The sequence below is a fragment of the Nicotiana attenuata genome, unplaced genomic scaffold (assembly GCF_001879085.1).
Source record: "Nicotiana attenuata strain UT unplaced genomic scaffold, NIATTr2, whole genome shotgun sequence".
Classification (NCBI taxonomy): domain Eukaryota; kingdom Viridiplantae; phylum Streptophyta; class Magnoliopsida; order Solanales; family Solanaceae; genus Nicotiana; species Nicotiana attenuata.
In genome coordinates this window covers 6,262-22,258 of record NW_017676928.1, presented here as the reverse complement: position 1 = coordinate 22,258, position 15,997 = coordinate 6,262, and the positions used below count along the sequence as shown (strand labels likewise).

The following is a 15,997-nucleotide window of genomic DNA, read 5'->3' as shown; positions in this document are numbered from 1 at the left end:
TATATGGGAATATTTGGTCAGCTAAAAGATGGTGACATTTGGGTTTTCAGCTGTTAGTTCTTTCCAACGGTATTAACTACCCTCCAACTGCACCTACTGCTCTATTAACCTTTTCAATCCCATGATTAATTGGAATTGGTAAACTAATTTTGAATTTTTATTTCCCAAGGATTTTATGGTGATGATTGTTACCGTTTTTGGGTTGAGTTTAAAAAAAACTACTCCCTCCGTTCCAATTAATGTGAACCTATTTGACTGGGTACGGAATTTAAGAAAAAATGAAGACTTTCGGAATTTGTGGTCCTAAACAAGTCAACTAGGGGCCCAGAGTATTTGTGTGATTATAAAAGCTTCTCATTAAGGGTAGAATTGTAAGTTTAAGCTAAATTATTTCCAAATTTAGAAAGGGGTTATTCTTTTTGGAACGGCCAAAAAGGAAATAAGTTTACATAAACTGGAACGGAGGGAGTATTACAATTACTCTAACTGCTTGTCTGATGGATTATTATTTTTTGGTTATAATCTACAAACTCATTTTCAAATATTGCAAAAAATTGAAGAATTCTTGTAAAAACACGGAAACAAACACTACTTTAGGATTTTCTGCTCGTTCTAGTGAACTATGTTTGAATAAATTATTATCCGTCCACGGTCCATTCCTATTTATGCTTCTCATGACATATACCACAACTATTATATTAATATTAAAATACAAAAAGTAATGTTTAATGAAATTTGAAAAATGGATCCATAAGGAGCAGATAAGGTCAAGTTTTTCAAGAGAATGTCCATTGGTTAGAATGAAGCTGAGTTGCAGAGTACGTTTTGATAATGCAATAGTGGGAAAAAAATTACAATGGTAGAAAAAGAGTTTTCCTTCTGTAAAACTGGTCACAGAATTAAGCAAAATCCAAGGTTTGAATCAAAGCATGAGTAAAGGTGGAGCGTCCGGTTTGTGGGCTATGATGCAATCTGGGCTGTTAGATTGAGACAGCGTTATTTCTGGGCTGATCTGGATCTTGGGTTGGCACTTGTAATGAATTTGGGCCGGCCTATATGTGGACTGGTAGAAGTATAATTGGCATCGTATGACAACACATAACAGCAATTGGCAAATTTTTGGACTTATATTAGACTAGTAGTCGTATCCGCGCGATGCGCGGTCAGTATTAAAAAATATTAATTAAATTAAATTATGATAGGGCTTGTTTGATCCTATTAGATTGTATTGCTTTAATAAAATTCAATTGTCATCTTACTTGTCAATACGATACCCAATAATAAAATCTCTATTAAATCAACGGTTTATATAGTTAGTGAATAACTTTTTTTTTCTATATATTTTTTATTATATTAACCAATATTTAATATTCGCTTTCTTTTTGTCATATATGAGAAGATTTATAATTTATTATCGTTGAAATATTTTTTTTATTTTAAATTTTATTCTATTATTCTTAATAATATTATCTAAATTTTAATGAACAAAATCTCTGTTAAACTAACGGGACTTATACAGGGAGCGCATTGAATAACTTTTTTGTTATGTATTTTTCTTTATTATATCATCTAATATTTAATATTATTACATTGTTAATAGAAAGTTTTATTAGCATATTACTTTATTAAATATTTTTCTCTGAAAGTTTTTTATGTCTTTATTTTCGTTTTATTTATTTTAAAATAATTTTAAAATTCCAACTTGAAACTAATCCCAAATTTGAATTGTTAATTTATTATTTTTTTAATTTTGTTTTTTATTTTAAAATTATTTTAAAACTCCAACTTGAAACTACATCCCGATTTGAATGGGTAGTTTTTCTTCTCTTTCTTTCGTTTTTTTCATAGCTAATTTTTTTTTTGCTTTTTTATTTTAAGATAATTTATAAACTCCAACTTGAAACTACTCCCACCCAATTTGAATGGGTAGTTATTATTTTATATATTTATTTTTCATTTTTTTAATTATATTTAATTATAAGATATCTATATTTATTAATTCAAATAAAGTAACCAATTAATATATATATATATATATATATATATGTTAGTTTTTATTTTATTTTATTATTTTCATTTTTTATATATATTTAAATTCAAAAATAATAACCAATAACTTTTGTTCTATATTTTTCTTTATTATATTAGCCATTGTTTAGTATTCGCTTTCTTTTTGTAATATATGAGAAGATATATAATTTATTGGATGGAATATTTTTTTGTTTTAAATTTTATTCTGTTGTTCTTAATAATATTATCTAAATTTTAATGAATAAAATCTCTGTTAAACTGTCGGGACTTATACAGGGAGCGCATTGAATAAATTTTTTGTTATGTATTTTTCTTTACTATATCATCTAATATTTAATATTATTACATTTTTAATAGAAAAATTTATTAGCATATTACTTTATTTAATATTTTTCTCTGAAAGTTTTTTAATTTCTTTATTTTCGTTTTTTATTTTAAAATAATTTTTAAAACTCCAATCTGAAACTACTCCCAAATTTGAATTGGTTATTCATTATTTTTCTAATTTCATTTTTTATTTTAAAATTATTTTAAAACTCTAACTTGAAACTACTTCCCGATTTGAATGGGTAGTTCTTCTCTTTTTTCTTTTTTTATAGCTATTTTTTTTGCCTTTTATTTTAAAATAATTTAAAGCCTCCAACTTGAAACTACTCCCAACCAATTTGAATGGGTAGTTATTTTTTTATGTATTTATTTTTTATTTTTTTATATTTAATTATAAGATATCTATATTTATCAATCCAAATAAAGTAACCAATTAATACATACATACATACATACATACATACATACATATATATATATATATATTATGGTAGTTTTTTAGTTTATTTTCGTTTTTTATATATATTTAAATTCAAAAATAATAACCAATAACTAATTAAAAACTAAATAACTAATTATGCCATGTGGCATTTTTTTAGGTTGCCACTTGGATTAAGGAGAGGACTTTTTCCTCTCCTTTTAATAATACTAGTATAACAAACCCGCGCGATGCGCGGTAAGTATTAAAAATTATTAATAAAAGTAAATTATAATCGGGCTTGTTTGATTCTAATAGATTTTATTGCTTTAATAGGGACAATTTTTATGTTACGTGGCAATACGATCAACCCAATAATGAATTATTTATTAAATAAAAGGTACTTATATAGTTAGCGAATAAGTTTTTTGTTATATATATTATTTATTGTATTAACCAATATTTAATATTCGCTTTCTTTTTGTCATATATGAGAAGAGTAATAATTTGTTACTGTTGAAATAATTTATTTCTTTAAATTTTATGTTGTTGTTCTTAATAATAATAAAAATTTTAACGAACAAAATATCTGGTAAAGTAAATACGGGACTTTAACAGGGTGACTAAACTTTATGTGAATATTTCAATCCTAACATAGTTGCTGCCATATTATTTATCTATGTTACTTCTCCAACGATTGCCTCGGCTGTTTAATATAAATATGTAGTAACAGTTGATACTCACCAAAAAGAACATACGTGAAGTTTAAATTTTCATTTATAAAGAAATATTCTATTGCAAGTATACTTAGGAAGAATTCATATTTGTAACTACGTAAATATATATAGATTCGTCAATCATTTTTTTTTTTAAAGAGGCAGAACAGATTGTAAAGTATAACTTTACATGATGAGTATATTTAATAAAGTAAAGAGCGTAAAGTAATCTGTGTCTTCATGTTTTTCCTCTTTTAAGACATTGAATATTTCGTTAAAGTTGCATTATTTGAAGGAATAAGTTAGTGTTATTCCATTATGTTGTTTATTTTATGTAATACTCTTAATAAAAAAATTTAGTAAAATGACAGTTAATATAGTAAATAAATAACGAACTTTGCTTAATTAATCAAATTATTAATAGTTGTACAGAGGGTTCTCCCACTCAGCTTCAAATTTAAGAACATAAACCCAAAAAGGTTCACTTGGCCAAACCTCGTGATAAATTTCAGTTAAAATACTACCTAAAGGTTGTCCAACTGAATCTACTAAAATTGCTAAGGCATGCCAATCAGATAGTTTAATTTGTTAATTGCATCAATTAGTGCATCTCGAGTAAGGTGATAATTTGCAATGTTTTCATTTAGTGAAGCCCTAAGCTTTCTAAATTTCTTTTCTCTTGCCCTTCGTTCAGCCCTTCGATCTCTTAACTTATTTTGTATCGCCCTTGGGACATTCCTGATGACTTCAGCCTTTGAGTCAGAATGATTAAAGGAATAACTGCTGCGACGGCGTACCCTTGTACGTTGTCCCATTCCTTGACTTTGAGAACTCGCAGTTAGAGTAATTTGAATGTGTCCTTTTTTAGCCATATCTGAAATAGGACCAAGGAAACAATAAGTATAGCTATAACATGTCAATGTTATAATATTGGACATGCATATTATTTGAACATATTCATGTATTTAAACAATTATTTGAAAAGACATTGTCAGGTGAATGAAGGACAAACAACAGTACTGGATATAAAGCTTCCTTGGTTGAGCATGCACAGGCAATAAAAATAAACAATACGTTGTTGAAGCTCTTTGGAATGTTTAGGTACGCAGGCTAATGTAAGTTAGTATGCTAATAACTTGACTACATGAATAGAATTGTGTATACTAAATTACAATAGATCACATAAAATTTAGTATATGCATGTCCATGATAATATTCTATATTGCAACCAAAAACAGTAATGAAATCCCAAAAACAGTAATTTCAATAAATCACATAAGTTATTTATTAATTATAAACTTATGGAAGTCAACGGTGAACATTCATAGAGCTTTTGAGCCATGCAATATCCATGATAATTATTAAGAATGACGTTTGTTAATTGCACGTAGGATAAACAGAGATAAAAGAAGATGAAGTAGCAAATATGGATCATTTTTAAACAGTGAACAAAAAAACCCTGTGTAAGGAACAATTATGTAAATCAGAAATCTGCAAACAGCGGATTAAAGATCATACCGTTGTTATGGGGAGAAAATTTAGAGAGTTGAGGGTATTGTGCTTTTGAAGAAGCAATTTTTACGTAATATTCTTGGAGTTTGTTGTGTTTTCCTTTTTGTGTAACTTTTTCTTCTTTTAACGTCTCACTGTTGATGTGATTTTATAATATCATGGGCTGCCTATAGTGGGGAAGTGGGTATAGTGTGGAAGTGGGGAGGATTTGGGAGTGGGAAAACGTGGGGTGTATATGGGTAGAGAAAAAACTGCAAATTGAAAATGTAGAGAATGAAAATTGTAACGAATATTGTATTTTGAAGAGCCAAACTCATGCTATCATAGTTTTATATCGTTAAAAAGAGACTGCATTTTGATGTAAACAGAAATTTATTTTAAATTTTTAGTTTGTATGGTATTTGCTGCAGTAAAACTTTAAATTGATTATCTTTGTCAATATGATGTCCTGCTTAGTTTCACACTCTGTAATTTTAATAACGTACGTAAAATCACTCGGATCACATTGACTATTATCAGAATGACGCTTAGATAACGAAAAGACATTATGCGAAAATGATTATGAACAGAGTTTGCAACGTACATGTCATATCACTTATTTATAATACAAATGTACATATTGAAAACCAAATAATAAATATGGACATTATCGTGTCATATGTTCGTATACCACAAATTTTGACAAAGCAAATTATTATGTATTGATGTCGAAGAAAATACAAACTAAACCGGAAAGTTTGGTAGCAGGGAAAACATAAAATGATACAAATATGTTGTTCATAACTATAGAACTAATAAAATAACTTATAAGATTGTGTTTGGTTTCTCCAACTGTTACATATGCAATAAGTTAAGTTGTTTTCTTCTATTTAAACAATCTGTTGATGTTATTTCCATATAACTGTGCATTCGGATCTTCTTCAACGACTGTTGCGGCAATAGAAGTACCTATCAGTAGTAAACCTTTACTTCGTATTGCTTTGTTCAAAGCTAACATATTAGAAGAAGGTTCATTTGATGCTTCTTTGATGGATGTGACAGTATATTCCATACATCATCTCCTCTTTACTACTCTGTTACAAACCAACAGGTTAATTGCCATTGTCATAAAATTTTATTTTGTAAATGGTTACCATTCATTCTAACTAATGCTGAGAATATCACAAAAAATAATGGTTTTGTCTAGAAATCAATAGAAGTATGGAGATCACCATGTTTATTATGTTAATATCAAGTTAGCTTTATTCATTACATACTCATTATCACCGTTTGTAGCGTCTTTGCTTATCTTCTTGAAGTTCCTTTTGTAGCTTGTATGTTAAGTAAATAAATATAAGTTGACGATTCGTGGCAAAAGTTGACGGCCATACAAAATTGTAACATTTTAGTTTCAAGAAATCCATACACCATAGATAAAACAGTAAACTTAAGCTACGTGATTTATTCCAATATGGTTAAGCTTAAAAATTTTATAATGTTACTATGATAAATTTTTATAATGTTAAGATCAAGTGATACAAACCTCGGAGAGGAACCGAGTCATTGATGGTCGCTCGCATCTCGAAGGCGTCTGCAAACCAACGTGCTGGTCGATGAGGACGAACAGCTCCTGGGAAGTGTTTCAGGTTATACACTGCACATAGGTACATATACGATTTGGAAGATAAGACAGTTGCAGAAATAAAAAGGACCAACCTTGCAAATGTCGTGGTCTTACTCAAGGGATTAAAGACTTGATGAACTTTGACTTCATGGATAGTGCACCAACTGAAGGTATACTTAAAGCACTGGAGCTGTTGTTTGCGCTTGGTGCCGTTGATGAGGATGGTAAGTTAACCGAAGTGGGTGAAAAATTGGCTTTGTTTCGTCTAGAACCCATGCTGTCCAACATGATTGTTGCCTCTGACAAGTACAATTGCTCTCCGGAGATAATAAGTATTGCTGCAATGCTTTATGTGGGTAATTCAGTGTTCTATCATCCAAAGGACAGAGCAGTCCAACCCGACAATTTCTCCAATCAGAACTAAATAATAAGAAGATATATTATAATGAGAGGCAGAAACTTACGTCTAAATAGCAGTCAGATACATAGTGAAGGCAGAGAAATGACATGCCTGCATTGCAAGTTTGTTTCCGGTATGTGATCCACCATTAATGACATTCAAGGCAGGAACTGGCAACAGCAACTTGTTGTTACCATCCACATCTGCAATGTGCTGCAATACAAAGAGTCAATTTAAATTAAGGAAAAAAATGATTGCAGAATAATCCGATTGGAAAAATAGCCTTAATTTGAGCTATTAGACCAGTAGATGCTTCAATTATCTTTTTTCGTTTGTAATTTTTTGTGTTTGTGTGAGGGGGTGGGGGTGGGGGTATAATACTTTTGAGCAATAAGATTAAAGTTATGATGGTACAGTAAATGTGAGCCTTAAGTTACGTTATCTGGTTTTGAACTACTATTTATTTGTGTGTAATAAATAAAGAGCAGATAAGCTTAATGGTTTTGTCTTGAATTCAATAGAAGTATGGAGACCACCATCTTTATTATGTTAATATCAAGTTAGGTTTATTCATTACATACTCATTGACACCGTTTCTAGTATGTTAGTTTCTCTTCTTGAAGATGGTTGTGTAGGTTGGATGTTAAGTAAATAAATATAAGTTGACGATTCGTGGCAAAAGTTGACGGCCATACAAAACTGTAATAGTTTTGTTGAAGAAATCCATACACCATAGAGAAAACAGAAAACTTAAGCTAGGTGATTTCTTCCAATATGGTTAATCTTTAAAATTTTATAATGTTACTATGAAAAAAATTTATAATGTTAAGATCAAGTGTTACAAACCTCGGAGAGGAACCGAGTCATTGATGGTCGCTCCCATCGCGACGGCGTCTGCCAACCAACGTGCTGGTCGATCAGGACGAACATCTCCTGGGAAGTGCTTCCGGTTATACACTGCACATAGCTACATGAACGATTTGGAAGATAAGACAGTTCCAAAAATACAAAGGACCAAAGTTGCAAATGTCGTGCTCTTACTCAAGGGATTAAAGACTTGATGAACTTTGACTTCATGAAAAGTACACCAAGTGAAGGTCTACTTAAAGGCCTGGAGCTGTTGTTTGCGCTTGGCGCCCTTGATGTGGATGGTAAGTTAACCAAAGTGGGTGAAAATATGGCTGAAGTTTTCTATGGATCCCATGCTGTCCAAGATAATTGTTGCCTCTCACAAGTAGAATTGCTCTGCTGAGATAAAAAATATTGCTGCAATGCTTCCTGTGGGTAATTCAGTGTTCTATCATCCAAATGACAGAGAATTCGAACCTGACAATTTCGCGAATCACAACTAAATAATAAGAAGATATTTAAATGAGAGGCAGAAACTTACGTCTAAATAGAACTCAGAAACATAGTGGAGGCAGATAAATGACATGCCTGCATTGCAAGTTTGTTTCGGCATGTGATCCAATATTAATGACATTGAAGGCAGGAACTTTCAACAACAACTTCTTGTTACTAGCCAGATTAGAAATGTGCTGGAAAACAAAGAGGAAATTTAAAATAAGCAAACATATGATCGCAGTATAATCCAATTGGAAATATAGCCTTAATTCGAGCGAGTAGTCCATTTGATGCTTGAATTATCAGTTTTCCTTTGTAATTTTGTGTTTGTGTGTGTGGGGGTGGGCGGTGGGGGGGGGGGGATAATACTTTTGAGCAGTAAGATCAAAGTTATTATGTTATAGTAAATGTGAGAGTTAAGTTTAGTTTTCTGGTTTTGAACTACTCTTTATTTTGACAAAAGATAAAGTTGGCCATAACATATAATACAAACTCATTAAGTTGTGTTTTGAAAAGATGCAGCACGGACATGGCAATAGAAGATTTTATCCGATCGGCCTTCAAAGAAATCACATTAAATACATACATATAGTTGAACTTATAACGAACAACTCATAACTTAACAGCGGAGAACGGCATTTTTGATATTTTATGTCTGGTAATAATAGAAGTTGGTAATTTCAAAAATGTTTCGATAAAACAGGTAGAGATTATAAAGAAGGCATAAATTAGGAAAATAGCCAAAAAGTTAAGAGCATTAAAATAATATAAAAGAATAAGGAAAAAGTGGAATGAACAGGGACAACATGTGCAGAGGTGCAAAAACACTGAAGCAATGAAAGTAAATAAGCTTTTTCTGAAACTGAATGAGAGAAAAAATACAGCGACAAAGAGAGAATGAGTAAGTACCAAAACAGTGCAACCAAATAAGGAAACCAGCATATATTTATATATACTGTTGTAATAAAAATATTGTAAGACTTAAAATTGAATTGTTGTAGTATGTTGTAATTTTTTACAACAAATCGAGAAAGTATCTTTAGAAATGCGTGAAGAGCGTAACAACAATTGCAGATTTTGCTACTTAAAAATAGAGACACATTTCAATGGACAAATTAGTAAGTAAAAGAAATTGATTTTTAATATCTTGTCATATGGACAAATTAGTAAGTAAAAGAAATTGATTTTTAATACCTTGTCATATTGTAGAACCAATTCAATGGACAAATTAGTGTCTGAATTGTAACAATTCGCAACTTCCCATAGACGAACCACCCGAACTTTCAACTTCTATTGCATCTTCGAAATTGTTATATCCTTGATGGAATCAATGTGAGTAGCCATCTTTTGCATAAGCCCTAAGTTATCTTGAAATCAATTGACAGCAGTAGGAATATTAGAATTGAAGTACCGTGTATAAGTGGAAGAAATATAACTTTGCGAGTTCTTTGTTAGTATATCTAAACGTTAAAAATTATTTACTTCAAAGTTTCTCAAAATAGTAAAAACTAATGATGATGAGATAACAGATAAGCATACCAATTGAAGTTGTGAGCTATTGCTTCTGAAGTTTATTTCCAATATGGTTTAGCAAAGACAAAAGCATGAGAACCAAAAATGATATGTACTTTCATATCGGATTTCCTTTCATTGTCCAAGTAAATTACGGAAAACCTCTTTGTAAACCACATTTATTGCTTCATTTGAAATTTCTCCATCATCGTCATAAACCAAAATCTTTAATCCCTTTCTTTTTGTAACCCGTGATAGAGCAACGTAAAGCTGCCCATGTGTGAAGATCGGTTTCTTCAAATATAACCCGACATGAGATAAAGATTGTCCTTGACTTTTGTTTATCGTCATTGCAAAGGATACAACTGTGACGACCCAAAGGGTCATCACCTGTTTCCTCATTCATTCTTTGCTTCCGAGGCCTTAAAAACCTTATTTTTACTTGCCTCGATTTGTGCGCGCAGTCCGAGCGCGTAGCCGGAAAAGCTTTTATGTTGAAATATGTGAATTCTGTGAAAAATTTGAAGAATTTTGATATTAATATGTTTAAGGTTGACTTCGGTCAACATTTTTGGTAAACGGACCCGGAGTCGAGATTGGACGGTCCTGGAATGTCCGTAGAAAAATATGGGACTCGGGCATGTGCCCGGAGTCGAATTCCGAGGTCTAGAGCCCGAGGAAAGAATTTTTCTGTGAAATTGTTTTTCTGAAATTAATAAGGAAATTGGAAATGAAAATTTATTAAAAGACTGTGGTGTCGGGCTCGTATTTTGGTTCCGACGTCCGGTACAAATCTTATATATTGTTTAAGCTCTTTCTGTGAAGTTTGGTCGAAATCGGACGTCGTTTGACGTGTTTCGGACCTAAATATCTAAAGTTGGAAGTTTATGAAGTTTGGAATGAAAATGATGATTTTGAGGCTTGATTCATTGATTTTGATGTTGTTTTGGCGATTTGATCGCTCGAGTAAGTCCGTAAGATGTTATTGAGTTAGTGTGTGTGTTTGGTTAGGAGCCCCGGGGGCTCGGGAGTGTTTCGGAGGAGAGTCGGAGTGGTTTTTGAACTTAAGAAATTGCAGAAACTGCTGTCTGCTGGTGTCCAGTCATTTGTTCTATGCGATCGCATAGGTAGGTTTGCGATCGCGTAGAGTTAATCTTCAGGAGGGTCAGTTGTTGTATGCGATCGAAATTACCCTTCCGCGATCGCATAGTGCTAGCCTGAGAAGCCCTTTATTTCTCCTTTATGCGAACGCATAGCCAGTTCGCGATCGCAATATACCATCTGCTACTTCTATGCGATCGCAATTATCACTTAGCGATCGCAGTGAACATTTCCCCTTCCTCTATGCGATCGCACGACTTTCTTCGCGATCGCTTAGGCCATTTTCGCCCAGTTAAATTTTTTTAAAGTACAGAAACAGTAGCTACAGGTTCTATCACAAAAATACACGAGCTCTTCTTCTCCACAGCCCCTAGGCGACTTGTAGAGCGATTCTTCACCAAATATTCTTGGGTAAGTATTATCTAACTTGTTTTCTTCAATTTCCTTCATTAATTACTGAAATCCTAGCCCTAAATCATGAAATCAAAGTAGAAATTATGGGTTTTGGGTAGAGTTAGGGTTTTGAGAATTTTGGGTGATTCAACCTCAATTTGGGGTCGAATCTTAAAACAAATTATATATTTGGACTCGTGGGGTTATGGGTGATCGGGTTTTGGTCCGAGCCTCGAGTTTGGACCATGTGGGCCCGGTGTCTAATTTTGGTATTTTTGGAAGAATGCTAGAAAATTCATATCTAGGCTATGGGATGTTGCCATTGAGTCTTTATTGATATTATTAAATTAATCATGCCTAGATATCATGATTTTGGAGTCGGATTGTAGAGGAAAGGCGGTCTTTGAAGGTTGATTGCTATTCTTGGGACCAAGGTAAGTGTTTGGTTTAACCCTAGCTTGAGGGAATAGGAGTTGAGTCTTGTTGCTAATTGCTATGTGATCGAGTACGATGTATAGGCATGGTGACGAGTATCTATACATTGGTGTCTAGCATGACCGTGAGTCCTTAAAATGCGATTATCATGAACTGATTGTGAATTCCATGTTTATTGGAGTATTTTTATATGTTGTGAACTACATGTGAATGATGATATGATAATTTGATTTCTAGGAGCATTGGCTCGAATTGTGATACGAATATTGAAAGTATATGAAATGACTTGTTTCATTGAGGAGCGTCGGCTCCAGTTGTGGAACGAATTGTGAAAGTAAAAGTGAGAAAGAGAAGAGATCATTATGTTGCCCTCTTGACGGGCTATTGTTGGGTTGTGATTCCTCTGCATTGTGTTCTTGACGGATACTAGGGTCGCTTAGGTGAATGTTTCCTTGTGTCGTGGGATGGCTATAGTTATAGCTGAGATGGTAAGTAATGTAATGGGTTAGTTATAGGTGGGGTGGTTAGGTGAGGTAATCGGTTAGATATAGCTGAGATGGTTAAGTGTGGTAATAGGTTTGTTATAGCTGTGGTGGTTAGATGTTGGGGCTAATGTGGTTATAGTAATCCTCTTGCCAGAATATTTGAGATGATGTTTTGTCCCCTTACTGGGGAGTCGTTATATTGTTGTTTGTGACGGAATATGAGATAAGAAATTTCTTGGAGCTTGGGCTCCAGTCATATCGTGAGATAAGAAAAGTAAGAAAGAGAAAGCGTTGTTGATTATTCCCTTGCCGGGACGTTCGGTTGAACTTGTTGGATTATTTCCCTTGCCGGGATGTTTGTCAAATATTTGCTTATTTTTATGCCCCTTAATTGTGACTGTTGTTTGGGGAGTCGGACTGTAAAATGATATTGAGGATCGGGTTGCACGCCGCAACAATAATATGTGAGGATCGGGTTGCGCGCCGCAACAATGATATTGAGGATCGGGTTGCACGCCGCAACAATGATACATGATAAATGATATTGAGGATCGGGTTGCACGCCACAACAATAATATGTGAGGATCGGGTTGCGCGCCGCAACAATGATACATGATAAATGATATGGGTCGGGTTGCACGCCGCAACAGTGGTATTGTGGAGCGGGTTGCACGCCGCAACAAATGGTAATTATGGAGCGGGTTGCACGCCGCAACAGTTATTGATGCCATGTGTTTATATCTGAGTATTGATTCCTTGTTCATTGTGGATCTAAGCTGTTTAGTTGGTTACTCTGAATTACTGTTAATATTGTATCTCCCCATCGCATGTTTCCCCTCCCATGTTGTTAATTGCCTTGTATTCGATTTTCGCTGTATATTTATGACTGCACAGGTTTATGTGGTGTCCGGTCTAGCCTCGTCACTACTTCGCCGGGGTTAGGCTAGACACTTACCAGCACATGGGGTCGGTTGTGCTGATGCTACACTTCTGTGCATTTTTGCACAGGTCCAGGTTTTGAGGAGCAGCAGCAGTAGTAGTACGGGAGCAGGCTTTCATTATCACGAGACTGAGGGAGCCTTGCAGGCGTCCACAGGCCCGGCATCTCTTCTTTATGTTTTCCTTTTGACTGTTGCCTCATTGTTTTCGAGACAGACAACTGTTATATTTCTTTCAGACCTTTGTATTTAGTTTATTCTTAGTGGTTCGTGAGTAATGTGACACCAAATCTTGGGTAGAGACTATTGTTGACTATTCCGCGTTTTGATTCAAACTTATAATATCAGACTTCCGCTATTGTTCTTATTAAATTTCATGTGCTATACTGAGGGTATAAACGGTTAAAAATAATTGTGTAGTGATAAAGAGGTAATTAAGTTGGCTTGCCTAGCTACCACGAGTAGGCGCCATCACGACTCTGACGGTGGTAAATCCGGGTCGTGACAAGTTGGTATCAGAGCACTAGGTTACATAGGTCTCACAACTCACGAACAAACTTAGTAGAGTCTGAGGGGTAGGTACGGAGACGTCTGTACTTGTTCCCCAGAGTTAATTGAGTTAGGAAAACCTCTCATTTGTTCGTTCTTGTCATGCGATTGGTTTCTCAAATGCCGATTAAATTTCTACTCCGTTCTTTTGCGAATGGCGAGGTCATGTACCGCTTCTTCAGCTGAGCAGCAACACAGACCAGTGATAGATCAGCTACGTCTTCGGAGGCTTTGTGGAGGTAAAGGTGTTAGAGATGGATGTAGAGATGCGAGAGGTGGAGGTAAAGGTATTAGAGGTGGAGGTAGAGATGCGAGAAGTGGAGGTAAAAGTATTAGAGGTGGAGGTGCAGGTACTGTTCTGGCTTGTGGTAGAGAAGCTTCGGTCTTAGTTTGCGCCGTATCGGGTCATGCCCAGTGACTCTTTGAGTGCCTTGTTTATTTGTCTACGCCGGTGGGCGATTTTGTTATGGTGGATTGCGTCCATTGTTCACGTATAGTGGGTATTGGCGATTTTGAGACCCGTGTTGATTTACCGCTATTAGATATGGTGGAATTCGACGTCATATTGGGGATGGATTGGTTGTCCCCGTATCATGCCATCTTAGATTGCCACGCCAAGACCGTGACCTTGGCTTTGCCAGAATTGCCCCGACTAGAGTGGAGAGGGACCTCAGGTCATGCCACTCGCAGAGTTATTTCATATGTTAAGGCTCGACGCATGGTCGAGAAGGGTATTTGGCTTATCTGGCATATGTCCGTGAGTCCAGCGCAGCGGTTCCTTCTATTGACTCTGTTCCTGTTGTTCGAGAGTTCCCCGAGGTGTTTCCTTCAGACCTGCCGGGCATGCCGCCCGACAGGGATATTGATTTCTGTATTGATCTGGCTCCGGGCACGCAGCCCATTTCTATTCCGCCGTATCGCATGGCCCCGCCAGAGTTGAAGGAGTTAAAGGACCAGTTGCAGGAATTACTAGAGAAGGGTTTTATCAGACCTAGTGTTTCTCCTTGGGGTGCGCTGGTGTTATTTGTGAAGAAGAAGGATGGTTCGATGCGGATGTGTATTGATTACCGACAGTTGAACAAGGTGACGATAAAGAACAAGTATCCATTGCCGAGAACTGATGATTTGTTTGACCAGCTTCAGGGAGCAAAGGTGTTTTCAAAGATAGACTTGAGATCTGGCTATCATCAGCTGAAGATTAGGGCGTCTGATGTCCCTAAGACGACGTTCCGCACTCGGTATGGGCACTATGAGTTTTTAGTCATGTCATTTGGTTTGACCAATGCCCCAGCAGCGTTTATGGAGTTTCTTGGGGTTAGCAGGTTATTACCGTCGGTTCGTGGAGGGATTTTCGTCTATTGCAGCCCCGATGACCAGGTTGACCCAGAAGGGTGCCCAGTTCAGATGGTCAGATGAGTGTGAGGCGAGCTTCCAGAAGCTCAAGACAGCTCTGACCACGGCACCGGTGTTGGTTTTGCCCACAGGTTCAGGGCCTTACACGGTCTATTGCGATGCTCCCCGTATTGGACTTGGAGCAGTATTGATGCAGGATGGCAAGGTTATTGCTTATGCTTCGAGACAGTTGAAGATCCACGAGAAAAATTATCCGGTTCATGATCTGGAGTTAGCAGCGGTTGTTCATGCTTTAAAGATTTGGAGACATTATCTATATGGTGTGACGTGTGAGGTGTACACGGATCACAAGAGCCTGCAGTATCTGTTCAAGCAGAAGGAGTTGAATGTGAGGCAGAGGAGATGGCTAGAGTTGTTGAAAGATTATGATGTTACTATCTTATATCACCCGGGTAAGGCCAATGTGGTGGCCGATGCATTGGGTAGGAAGTCTGCCAGCATGGGTAGTCTTGCTTATATCCCGGTCAGCCAGAGACCGCTTGCTTTAGATATTCAGGCGTTGGCCAATCGATTGGTGAGATTAGATATTTCTGAGCCTAGCAGAGTGTTGGCTTGCACGGTCGCTCGTTCTTCTCTATTGGAGCGTATCCGTGATAGGCAGTTTGATGATCCCCATTTGTGTGTCCTGAGAGACACGGTGCAGCGTGGAGGTGCCACGAAGGTGACTTAAGATGATGATGGTGTTTTGAGATTGCAGGGTCGAGTTTGTGTGCCCAATGTTGATGGGATTCGAGAGTTGATCTTAGCGGAGGCCCACAGTTCTCGGTATTCTATTCACCCGGGTGCCGCGAAGATGTATCAGGACTTGAGACAACATTAT

At 35.6% G+C, this 15,997-nt stretch overlaps 1 pseudogene; it reads right to left on the bottom strand.

Annotated features, from left to right (window-relative positions):
• Nucleotides 1-7,073: 7,073 nt before the first annotated feature.
• Nucleotides 7,074-15,997, bottom strand: part of LOC109221254 — a 15,112-nt pseudogene continuing 6,188 nt past the window's right edge.